This window comes from Urocitellus parryii, chromosome 8, assembly GCF_045843805.1.
Source record: "Urocitellus parryii isolate mUroPar1 chromosome 8, mUroPar1.hap1, whole genome shotgun sequence".
Lineage (NCBI taxonomy): Eukaryota > Metazoa > Chordata > Mammalia > Rodentia > Sciuridae > Urocitellus > Urocitellus parryii.
Window position 1 is genome coordinate 108323267 of NC_135538.1, and position 13046 is coordinate 108336312.

The 13046-nt window shown below is 41.7% G+C and overlaps 1 protein-coding gene across 4 annotated transcripts in view; it reads right to left on the minus strand.

Moving 5' to 3' along the window:
- The window catches only part of Bicral (BICRA like chromatin remodeling complex associated protein), a 77979-nt gene extending 72845 nt beyond the window's left edge, over positions 1–5134 (minus strand). The window contains exon 1 of one of the 4 annotated variants that reach the window (XM_026383362.2): positions 5062–5134. The gene's annotated coding sequence lies outside the window, so the exon portion shown is untranslated. Of the gene's footprint in view, positions 1–3320; positions 3332–5061 lie in introns of those variants that run through there. The other 3 variants (XM_026383364.2, XM_026383365.2, XM_077802211.1) reach the window with 3 other exon arrangements.
- Positions 5135–13046: the final 7912 nt, after the last annotated feature.

Sequence of the window (13046 nt, forward strand, 5' to 3'; positions counted from 1 at the left end):
TTAAAACTTTAAAAACAAAAACAGGAGCAGGGTGGGTGGTGCTTGCCCACAGGTGGTGCCTGCCCATAGTACTAGGGAAGCTGAAGCCAGGGATCACTTTAACTTCTTAAGAATTTAAGATCAGCCTGGGTGACATAACAACACCCAGTCTAAACAAATGAGAAGGAGAAGAAAAGAAAGAAAATAAACAAGGGCTGGGAGTGTAACTCAGCAGTATTGTGATGCTTAGCATGTGTGTGAGGTACTGGGTTCAATCCCTAGTACCCAAAACCAAAACAAAACACTACCACTACCCTAATTAAAATCCTTCAATAGCATCTCATTGTCATTCCAGTAAAATCTAAAAATCCCTCTGTGGCCTAATACAAAAGACCCTGCAGAAGCTTTCCAACGCCATTTCATTCCATTCTCCCCTTGTTCGCAGGAGCCTTCCCTTCAGTCTAACGCCCTGTCTTCAGGTCTTTACACTTTTCACAGGCCTCAGCCTGAAATACAGCCCCAGTTTTTCACATGGTTAGCACAAGCTTGTGTTTCAAGTCTCAGCTCCAATGTCACCTCTTCTAAGAAACTCTTCTTGACCCTTACTAGCCAAAATGGTCTGTTCTAATACACTCTTTTAAATCCACCAGGCACTTCTTAAGTTTTTCTTAATCTGTAATTACCTCGGTTGTGTTTTCTCTCTTCCCAATTATGCTGTAAATCCCAAGTGCAGATATCCTGTCTTGAATTCCTCTAAAGCCTACTTTTAAATACAGCTTTTTCCCTCTACACTGCCTTATTTTAAGCTTTATTGGATTTTAATCAAAGGTTGCAATTACTATGGCATTTGCCATGGAAAACAAGGGAGGAAATGCCAGAAAATTAAAAAAAAAAAAAAAAAACTGGCACTCCACCCACTCAGTGATCAGACTGATGTAGACTGCACATAGGTATTCAACCGTTGTGCCTTACAAAAAATTCCAAACAGGAAAGAGAAATGTGGACATACTACCTACTAAGATGGTGTAATTTTGACATCTACATGAAAAATTTAGGTTGGTTTTCCATTTCTATCATATTGGGAATTAAATACAAGATCTTGTACATGCTAGGTAGGCACTATACCACAATTACACTCCCATTTCCCTCCACCATTTTAAATCTTTTTATTTTGAGCCAGGACCTCCCTAAATTGCCCAGGCTGACCTGCCACCACACCCCCAAAATGTAGGGGATCACTTTAATCTTAAGAGTTCAAGATCAGTCTAGGTAACATAGCAACACCCTGTCTAAACAAATGAGAAGGGGAAAAAAAGAAAAAACAAGAGCTGGGAGTGTAACTCAGCAGAATTGTGCTGCTTAGCATGTATGTGAGGTACTGGGTTCAATCCCTAGTACCCCAAACCAAAACAAAACATACTACTACCCTTAAAATCCATTCTCCTTAATGATTATAAAACATAACTGTAATTTGAGAATAAAAAAGAAGAGCTAGCACAAAAGAAGGAAAATACATGATCTTTGCTCTGGAGTTAGACCCCTTTACTTGACCAGGTTCTCATTTTAGTCAGGTCATCTGTTCAGCACCTGTTCTAGGTGTTTCTTCCTGAACTGTTTTTATTCATACTGTTATTCGGTTTCATGTTCAGAATGATTTGCCCATCCTACTTTTCAAAACCCAAAAGATATGTCTACAATTCAAAATTCAGGAAACAATCCTTTCTTATAAGGATTTATCTCTAGGTCTTTATTTCAGTGTCTTTTCTACTCTATTCCTAATTCCTGTACAAATCTTGGATGCAAGTCTATTTTAGTTACACAGTTGTCTTGACTAAACTAGATAGTTTGGCTAGACTCAGACACCCATACGTTATATAACTTCTCAAAAGAATGAGACAATCTACTTTTTAAAATGTACTGACTTTAAAATCGCAGAATACCTAAGCCTTATTCTACAAGATAATAATTTCAATACTTGACAAACAGCCAGGAGAAAAATAAAAATGAGAATAATGTGAAGTATACTGTGTAAAACTCAAAATGATATAGACCTTAATTCCCATGTTCCAATTCAAAAAGGAACACAGTCAATACAGTATATTCCAAATATGTATCTTTATGCTGAAATCACTTGAAAAGCTTTGGATAATAGGCTCCTATTCAAATTAGAAGGTCCTGGGAAGAATTTCAGTCCTGGAGGGGGTTAGGGTTGTAATGAAGTTGGGAGTCAGAGGTTAAAACTGAGATTGCCTAACACATTATTAAAAGGACACAACTGGTCCTAGCAAATAATGATACAAATCTATATTTTAAAAACATCTCCCCAGTTGATTCTGTCAGACTGGGAAATCATGGATGTAAATTAAAAGCTTTTGGAATTTAATGTGTATTTTAGCACTTAAAATGGCAAAACCTGAACAATCAGGCCATTTCTATGAACATTAATTTCTTTCCTAATTTTTTCTTTTTTTAAAATTTTTTATTAGTTGTTCAAAACATTACAAAGCTCTTGACATATCATATTTCATACATTTGATTCAAGCAGATTATGAACTCCCATTTTTACCCCGTATAATTTCTTTCCTAATAAGCAGATAATAAGATCAATATTTCAGGGATGATGTAATAAATAGGAATTATATAAAGCACCAAACACAGTTCCTGGCATAGAGTAGATTGTTTAATATATGGTGGGTTTTGTTAAAGGGTATCTAACATTCACTACTTGTTCATGGACACATCTACTGGTGCCACTGTTACTTTTCTCCATGAGAATTTAACTATTCACTCTGCGGATTCCTACAGAGATAAGAGCTTTATAGGCTTTCAGTAACAATTTAAGACCTTCAAATACAACCCTTTTACTATAGAGCTACTACCCCAAGGATACTTATTTTTGGATGCTTTCAGGTACAGTCTTCTTTTAAAGGGAAAGGGAAAAAAGTAAAGTGGTTTAAAGCGAGTTAACGTTTTCAGATGGGAGTTCTAAGAAACTTTTAATTCACTATCACTTGAAGTAATACCAAAGCAAACCATGTTAAAATCATAAAACCCATCACCTTCCCGTATTTTAACCAAATAAATATATCTCCTGGATTTTTACAATCACCCAAAAAAGAAAACACAGGGTACCTATGAACAGCGTGTTACTGGAAAGCAGATAGGCACTGTCTTCAACTGTCCTTTTGTTGCTGTTTGTTTTTAATTTTGTAACCAGCTTTGCCTACTCTGAATAACTGGAAACGGATGAAGGAAAAGCATTAATACCCGGCCCTCCAGCCGGGCCAGAGAAAACAAAGCCGCCGTGTCTGGCCTTAGGAGAGAAGGCAGGAACTCCTCACCTCCAATTTGACCAGGGGGAAGCGGAGATTAGGGAGGAAACCCATCAGCCGAGAAGTCGCCCTCGCGTCACTTTTCCCCTCAGAAACCTGTGGGATCGAGCAAGTCGCCGCCCCAGCCCCTTCCCACAGCCAGCAGGCGGCCTGGTATTTTGGGTCTAGGGGTGTGGGGACGGCGAGGGCTGCGTGGCCCCGGTCCCATCTACAGAACTCAGCGCCCCGCGCGCAGCTCCGCTCCGCCTGGCCCCGGACATCGCGGCGCCCGGGCAGGTGAGGCGACCACGGAGGGCGCCGCCCGCGCCGCGAGGGAAGATGGCGCCCGCCGAGCAACTGCGCCACCAGCCCTGGCGACGGGCCAGGCTCAGCGCCATCTTAGCGCCTTCCAACCCCCCACCCCCCACCCCCAAGATCCCGCATTCTGGGCCACTCCGAGGCGCGAGCCGCGTCGGGTTCGCGCACTCTCGGCCAAAAAATCGCCGCCACTGCCTCTGGTCTCTTTCAGCCGGCCGGACAGCGTGGGCCGCGCAGGAGGCGCCTGCCTGGGCCGCGGGTCGGCCTCGGGTCCTCCGCGCGGCGCGGGGGCTCGGCCCGGCCCGGCCCGGCTCGGCTCAGGGTCCACGGCGGTGCTTCGGGGCCAAGCAGCAAGGCGACCGGGAAGGGGCAGTCCCGCCGGCAGGTGCGCGCCGCGGGCTGGGGCCGGGTGGTCGGCCGGCCTGAGCTCTCCACGCAGCGGCCCGAGCGAGGCCCTCCTGCTCTCCGCGCCGCGGCCGCCCTCAGAAGCGGCGGGAAGGAGGAAGCCAGAATGAAAAATAAACCCGGTTCCAGCCGCCGCGGCCGCCGCCTCCCTCCCCACCCTCTTCTCTCCCCTCCCCCGACGCGGGGTCCATTTTGCTGAGAAGAAAGAAAATGCGATTCACACCCAAGAGCTTCTGAGAGAGAAAAGAAACGAGGGGGGGAAAACCGAGGGGAGGAGATTGGAAAAGCTTATTTTTCTTGCTCGCCTGCCGTCACTCCAGGCCCTCCCTGCCCCCTGCTTGCGGCCCCGCCGCGCTGTCCTCCCCTCTCCGAGCCCCGCTCCCTCCTTCCCGGCTCCCGGCGGCTCCGGGGGGCGGAAAACACACTCACACTCGCGCACACAACTAATTTTAAACCGGCTCCATCAATGAGTCATTAAAAGGCTTCCTTCCCCTCCCCTCCCCACCACCAACCGCCACGCCACCCCCTTCCCGGCCTCTCCCTCTCCCCGCTCCAGAAATTTGCATCCGCGGAAAAGGAGAGAAAAAAAGAAAAAGAAAAGCGCCGAGGCCCCCACCCCTCCGAGGCGCCCCCGGCCCGGCCCCGCCGCCCCCTGCCCGCCTGCGCCCCCGCCCGCGACACTGAACTTGGTCTTCCCGGGGCCCCGGCGGCGCTGGGAAAGGCATAAACACTCGATTCCCCTTTTCTCCGTGTCCATTAAACATCCACCCACCACCACCATCACCCACCCACAAACCCACCCCCCCCCCAAAAAAAACACAGCCTTAGCCAATAGCTCTCTGGGCTGAAACCTAATATCCTGGTTTTGGCAACTCGGTGTTTAATTTGCTCCTCTTTCTTTTCTGTCTGGAGATAGATCTCCAGCCCCCCCTCTCTCGCTTTTTCCCTCCCCGAAGGAAAGAGGCAGAGGAAGGAGGTTGTGTGTTTTTTTTTTTTTCTCCTTGAAATTTTTATCACAAAATTATAATACACTCAAAGGGAAACTCACCGTCATGAAAAAGCAGTGCCTTGTCAACGGGGTTTCTGCGCCATCGCACCAGGGGCGGCGGCGGCGGCGGCAGGCGCGGGGCGCGGGGCGCGGGCGCGGGAGCTCCCGGCCGAGCGGCGCCGGCCACACGCGCTCCGCTCTCTCTCTCGCTCACCCCCGCGCCGGGCGGCGGGCGCCCGCTCCCCGCGCCCGCCCGGCCTTCATGCTCTGCGCCCGGGCAAACCGCTCGCCTGCTCGTCTACCTCCAAACTTCGGTTCTCGCCTGGCAAAAAATGTGGAGATTACAATTTTTTAATTAAAAAAAATTTTTTTAAATCAAGCTCCAAGACTGCCAATTCCTGTTTCCTTTGAGATTATAACTTTGGAAGGTATTGGGGTTTATTTAAGAAACAGGTTATTTGGTCTTTTTTTTTTTTTCCTAAAGATATACAAGATGCGTACTAATTCTCCGCAGGCGCCTTGCGCGCGCGCGCGCGCGCAGACACACACACACACACACACACACACACACACACACACACACACTATAGTTTTAGTTGATTCGGTTGAGGAGGTAGTTAAAGACAAAAAAAAATGCTTATTTGCATATACCTTTTTAAAACTACAACAGCTTTTAACTTAGTTATTTGGCAAATAACATACTAACTTTTAAATGTACTAAACTTTCCTTTGCAACGTATTTTTTTCATTCCAAAATGCTGTGAAACTTTTATGTCAACATTAAAAAGAAAAACAAAACTAGCGACTAAGATGAAGGTGAGGAGCTGAGTAAATCACACTCCAACTCTTAAGTCTTCTCTTTATGTAGATAGCTTTTACTTTTCTATTTGTGGAATTTGTCTTAACCCCCATTCTTAAAAAGGAAGCTACAAAACCTTTTAACACTCTTTGATCCAAGTATAATTACCACCTGTTTTAAATTTCAAATTGTTGCACCTTCTCTCTAAACCATTTAGTATCCAAAGCATTTAAGTAAATGTTAATTATGTTAGTATATGTAGAGTTCCTATAGTCTAAATTAACTACAAATGCCCACAAAATAGAGTTTTGTTGTCTTAAAAAAAAAAAAAATCCAAGATAGATAGGTAAAGGATGTCCAAGAATGTAACTAACGCTTCAAATAATACATATGGAGGGGAGAGGAGGAGAAATGGGAGTAGGAAAGATGGTGAAATGAGATGGACATTATTACCCTAGGTACATGTACAATTGCACAAATGGTGCGACTCTACATTGTGTATAACCAGAGAAATGAAAAGTTGTGCTCCATTTGTATATAATGAATCAAACTGCATTCTGTTTTCATGTATAATTAGAACATTTTTTTAAAGTACATATGTAAGCCTCAAAAATGTTCTAAAATTATTTTAAATTAGTTTGTGAGTTCCGAAGGAGTTCTGTCAATAAAGAGAATGTTCAAATAAAATTATCCTAGATTTAATTTTTTTTAAATAAAATTGGTTTCTAAATCCCTTAGTATTAAAAAAACTTAATGGTGCAGATAGGGGCATAGCTCGTGGTAGATGTGCTTACATGCAATATGTGGTGGGTTCCATCCCCAGCACCAAAACAAACAAAAAGCAATGGTAGTGCACCTCTTTGCTTGCTTGTATAAGGATACTGTTGCTTGACTATATTTCACAAAAATAAATGTGTCAAGGCTGACATACAATGTTGTCATATTCAACACAGAAGATCCTTTTGAAAAAAAATAAATAATCTTGTTCAAGTAACTGCCACTTTATCATTCACAATGTATGTTTTGTATTTAAAAGCTCCTTAAAATTCAATGACTTAGTACCACAGTATCACTGAAGTGTTTTTCTCAGAAGATGGTTTGCTTCAAATTCAGCCAAGGCCTTCCTAAAACAGTAGTCTTTGCATAAATTAGCATATTCCTTTACACTCCATGATTGGACCAACCAGTTTTCTCAGTGGCTTGGGGAAATTTTAAGCATGTTTTAAAAAGTACCTCTGGATTGGCTGGAATTTAATTATAATACTCATTTGGAAGAATTACATTTCAAGAGTCCATGGATTATTCATTGCAATTAGGACCCACCAAGCAAGTTATTCCACAGTTTCAATGAAATATTAATGGATTTCAGAAAAATATCCTCTTTGGTTGTCCAAAACCCCCAGAAACCAGAAATCTGACTTTAAAGATGACCCTGATTTATTTTATTTTATTTTATTGGTTTTCTTAGTTAATACATGACAGTAGAATCCCTTTTGATAAAATTATACATGCATAGGATATATCTTATTCTAATCAGAACCCCATTCTTGTGCGTGGGCATGATGGTGGGGTTCACTTAGATAATTGCATATGCAAACATAGGAAAATTGTTAGATTTATTCTACTGTCTTCCTGATTTGATTATTACACAATGTTACATGTACTGAAATCATATTGTACCCCATAAATATGTATAATTATTTCTTAAAAGGGGAAAAAAGGATGACCTAACAAAGCTGAATCTGTATACTCATAAAATGGGTCCTGGCACACTGCAGTCTTTTTAGAAAATAATAAGAGCATTGACTTTTACCAGGAGCCTACTAAGTGTCACAAAGCATTATACTAAATATTTCCATATGTTACCAGGAGCCTTCACTCAAAACTGTAGAATAAGGTCTGGTTATCCTGTTATTTTTCAGATGAGGCTGCCAATGGTTTCAAGTAATTTGCCAAAGGTCATCAGTCTAATAAGGGCTGATGTGAGGATCCTGGTCTGATGAATTCCCAAACTCGCCCTCTGTCAGTAAAAAGTATCTTGGGAACAAGCCATCTGGCTGCGTCACTGTAAACCTTAGAGTCTAGTGGTGAGGCACAGGCAGAGGGGACAACCTTGTTATTAGTCAAGACCTACTTTGAGAATGCCAGTTGTCAAATCTAATTTTAAATCTGGAGGAATGGTTTGAAAAATAGTGAAACTGCAGTGGAGAATCTCAGCTTTCTCAGGTATCACCAAAATTATAATCCATTTATAATATGGCAAAACAAAAAACAACTTAATTTCCCCCATATGATTACAAAATTTAACATTTAATTTTAATTTGATTTTATCTGTTCTACAGATGGAACTTGGGGTGTTGCACATACTAGGAAAGCACTCTGCACCTGAGCCATTTCTCTGGCTCCCAAAATTTAATATTTTAAATAAGAGGGGTGATTTTCTAAGTAAAATTTACAATAGTCTGTGTCCGCCGAGAACTAAGAAATAAATATTAAAAAAAAGAATCTCTCTCTCTCTCTCTTTAAAAAAAAAAATTACAACAGTCTTGTAAATACACAGGATTTGGTATTGAATAAGATTAGAAAACTTTTTAAGAGAAAAGTTCTTAAAATAGCTTTCCTGTATGCAGATTATTTCAATTGTATTGTCTATGATTTAATTATATATAACTAAGTGGTCATTCCTATGACTCCCACCCATGTATATGACCTAGAAAGAAGATCAACTGGATACACACATACATACACACACACACACACACACACACACACACACACACACACACACACACACACGATGTAATTACAACTGAAATGTTCTAGCATGTGTTTGGGCCTCTGAATAAACAGGCTCAATGTCCACATACAATGAAAAATGAAAGTGAGACTGGGAGCTGGGCACAGTGGTGCATGCCTGTAATACCAGTGGCTCAGGAGGCTAAAGCAGGATGATCCCAGTTCAAAGCCAACCTTAGCAACATAGTAAGGCCTAAGCAGTTTAGCAAGACCCTGTCTCAAAATTTAAAAATTTTAAAAGGACTAGAGATGTGGCTCAGTAGCTAAGCGCCTTTGGGTTCAATCTCTGGTACAAAAAAAAAAAAAAAAAAAAAAAAAAAGAGGCTGGGAATATAGCTCAGTGGCACAACTCTTGCCTAGCATGCTCAAGACCCTAGAATTGATCCCCTAAACCTGAGGGTCATATTTGAAGTGGTTTACCCCCCTCCTTTTTCCAAATGTTCCATTGGTTGTTAGACCATTCTCATTAGAAGAAAATGCATAGTAGAGATTAAATAGTGATATGAATGATCAGATGTGTCCACCACAGAAATACAAAAATATACCAATGAGTTAGTAAGTGTTCTACACAGTGTTTATGGGATAAAAAATGAAAAATTCTCAATATGCACCAGGGACATACTTTTACTTTTATATCTAGAGGCACTTAGATTCTGGGGCTTAAGCTTACTGCTCTGTAATCAGTCTAATTTAAGTTCAAATTCCACCTTTCTTTCTCACAGACTTCTGGTTTTGAACAAGTCATTTTGCCTCTTGGAATCTCAACTTCCTCATCTACAAAATGGGGATAATTATAGTGCCCAACTCCCAGAGATATTTTAAGGATTCAAGAACTAGTGCATGTACAATGTTTAGCATGGTACCTGAAACATAATAACAGTCCCATACATTCAGCTAACATTGTATTACCTTATTTTAGATACATTTCAGGTTGAGTCCTGTGAAATCTCCCCATATGAATAACAAATGGCCACCTCCTATGATTGAGTCTAATATATCTCCCTTACTTCCTTCCTGGCTAGGGAGCTCCTCCAGGGCAATGAGTCATCTCCAGCTTTAGATTCTCTAAGGGCCTAGCAGCATACTTTGTATATAATTAGCTCACAATCAATATTTTTGGGTTAAAGGAGAAACAGCCCACTTCATGATATCTATAAGAATACAAGAAATGAGAGCTGGGGCTGACTCAATGGCATATATCTGTAACCCCAGCTATTAGAGAGGCTGGGGCAGGAGGATTGAGGATTTCAAGTTTGAGGCTAGCCTGGGCAATTTAGGGAGATCTTGTCTCAAAATAAAATTTAACAAAGAGCTAGGGCCTAGGCACCATGGCCTGTCATCCTAGTGATTTGAAGGCTGAGGCAGGAGGATCACAATTTCAAGGCCAGCCTCAACAGCTTAGAGAGACCCTGTCTCAAAAGAAAACAAAAGGGGCTGGGGTTGTGACTCAGTGGTAGAGCGCTTGTCTCAAATGCTTGAGGTAGTGGGTTCAATCCTCAGCACTACATAAATAGAGAAAATAAAGGTATTGTGCCCTCTACAACTTAAAAAAAAAAAAAGTTAAAAAAAAAAGAAAACATAAAAAGGGACTAGGTATGTGTTCAGTGGTTAAGTGACCCATTGAACCCCTGATTTAAAAAAAAGGGGGGTATGGCTGGAGTATAGCTAGTGATAAAACACATGAGATCCTGTGTTCAATTCTTAGCCCCAAGTGGAAAAAGTCATGCTACAGAGTATATGAAGAAGGAAGGAGGAGAAGAATTTACTCCCATATATCAAGGGAGTAAAGTCAGTCCCCCTAAATTATATTGTCCACCATGCATTATGATTTTGTTGGGATGAATTCAACTACTTTGTATAACTATGATGCTCTAATTTGAAAAAAAAAGGTAGGAAGGATCAAATAATAGGTCTACAGAATCCTTTTGTATTTATTATATAACTTTTTTAAAATGTTTTTTTTTATTTAAAATTTTTTTTGATGGTACTGGGAATTAAACCCAGGGGCTCAGGGCTGGGGTTGTGGCTCAGAGGTAGAGTGCTTGCCTTGCACATGTGAGGCACTGGGTTCAATCCTCAACAGCACATAAAAATAAACAAACAAAATAAAGATAGTAAAAAAAAACAACACAGGGGCTCACACATGCTAGGCAAGTGCCTTACCAAATGCCACTGCCCTACATCCACCCTGTGCCTGGCATGTAGTAAATAGTCAATAATAGTTCCCATTGCTGTTGTGGTTGTTGCCATTATTAAAAGGAATGTGGAACTGTTTTCAAAGCAGTGATATTGGAGTGATTACAAATGTTTTCAATATCTTGCCTGCGTTATTTTGTTTGATATATGACTATGAATGCTTTAAGTCATCTTTGTATAGACTAAGGCTATTCCAGTCATAACATATTTTAAGCTGGTTATTTTCTCTGACAGACATTTAAAAAAAAAAAAAATCTGAACTCCTACAAGTTTCCAGTACAAGGATAAGGAGTTAATACAACACAGCAGAACTGTTGGGAGAAAAAAAAAAAAAAAGACATTCAGCACTCCCACTGGCCTTCCTGTCTTACACATCTCGCCTGTTTCCCTACAGAGAAGTGAGGGGGAGGACAGCCATCAGCCCTCTGGTTAGGAGGGCACCACTTGCTGCTGGAAGGCGGGGCTCTGAAGCATTACTCCTCCCAGGGACCCTGGTCCTCCACCAGGACTCTCCTAAACACAACTTCCTCCCAGGTGACACATCCAGGAGAGTGACAGATTGCAGAGGAAAACAGAATGGAGGTCACATAATCAGGCTTTGGGGGGCCACCTGGTGAGACGGCCAGCCTTGAAGATAGGATCGCTATGTGAGGGGACTTGCTCAACAAATGTCATGTCTTTTCTGAAAATGAAACTATTGAGAGCTAAAACAGCTTTAGAAAGAACCACCCCCAATAGATGACTTATAAAGATAAGTTGAAGACAAGGAAAATAGTTGGCTAAGAACACACCAGGAAATTCTCCACACTGAAGAAAAAACAGAGGGAGTGGAGTGGAGACACCATGTAGCTTTTTTTTTTTTTAAACAGAGATTGAACCCAGGGGGGTTCAACCACTGAGCCACATGCATATCCCTTTTTTTATTTTGTGACTGGTTCTCAGTTGCTTAGGGCCTCACTAAGTTGCTGAGTCTGGCTTTGAATTTGCTATTCTCCTGCTTCGGCCTCCAGAGCTTCTGGGATTACAGGCATGCACGACTGTGCCCAGATTCCACAATATTTTAATCACTAAAAAGTCACATTCGTATTTGAGCACAGAATAGTTAAAAGATATTTAATAACTGTTGTTGTTAGGTACTTTTAGAGCCCTCAGACTATATAATTCTCTCTTTCCTAAATCTTCCAATTACTAGTCCCCAGGTACCCTAATATTGTATAGTTGACGCCATGAGCAAAAAGACAAATACTCTCATACCTCAAAATGTTTATACGTTTCTCTCAGTATGAATCATACCAATCAACCAGTTGGGCATATTTATTCAGTCTCTTGTGAGTTAAGTTGACTTGAGTCAGGTCTAAGACAATCAGGAGGTTGTTCAGAGATCGTCAGAGCAAAGGACATAGGTGCTTTGGAGTAATAGTTCTAGTATAGGCCTGGTCAAAACTTGATGAGTTATTCCTGTCCCATACACTGAAACTCATAATGGATTATCTCTTCTGAATTTGCTTTCTCTCCACTGTTTGTAGCACCTACCTTTCCCCTAGATTATCCCCCTGGATATTTTAGGATTGTCTATGATTCCTCTTCATTCCTTCTTCTCCCTTAAACCACATAACCAACCTCTAAAATCTCCCTCAAACCCAGTCTCTCTTTGCCACCATTTACCCACCACCACTCTCAAGTCCTCTCCCTTGCCTGGCCATCCATCAATCTTCTCTTTAAACAACTGCAAAATTCATTTTTGTAAATCCCAAAGTTAGTTGAGTCATACCTCCATCAGCACCTCACTGCCTGGGGAAGCTTATTAAAAATATAGATTCCTTGGCTTGGGGTGTAGTTCAGTGGTAAAACCCATGCTTAGCATAGATGAGGTCTTGGCTTTCATCCCCAGCACTACAAAATAAAATAAAACACAGATTCCCAAGCCCAAAACCCATAACCAGAAAATGAGACTTTCTGGGAAAAGTAAGGCTCAACCATATATACTTTCCTGTTTTTAAACTTAATTTTATTGTTTTGGTACTGGGGATTGAACCCAATGTCTCATGAATGCTAAGTATACCCTCTACCACTGAGCTACACCCTCAGCCCTGAAGAGTACTTTCAACTGGTTCATTAACTGGCCCTTCCTGCTGCCCCAGATGTATCTCTGGCCACACCTCTCCTAATATCCTGTGTCTTGAACAAACATGTCCCATTTGGGCTTCCCTTTCCCTATGCCTGATATACCCTTCTTCCTCAGGGCAAATCTTCC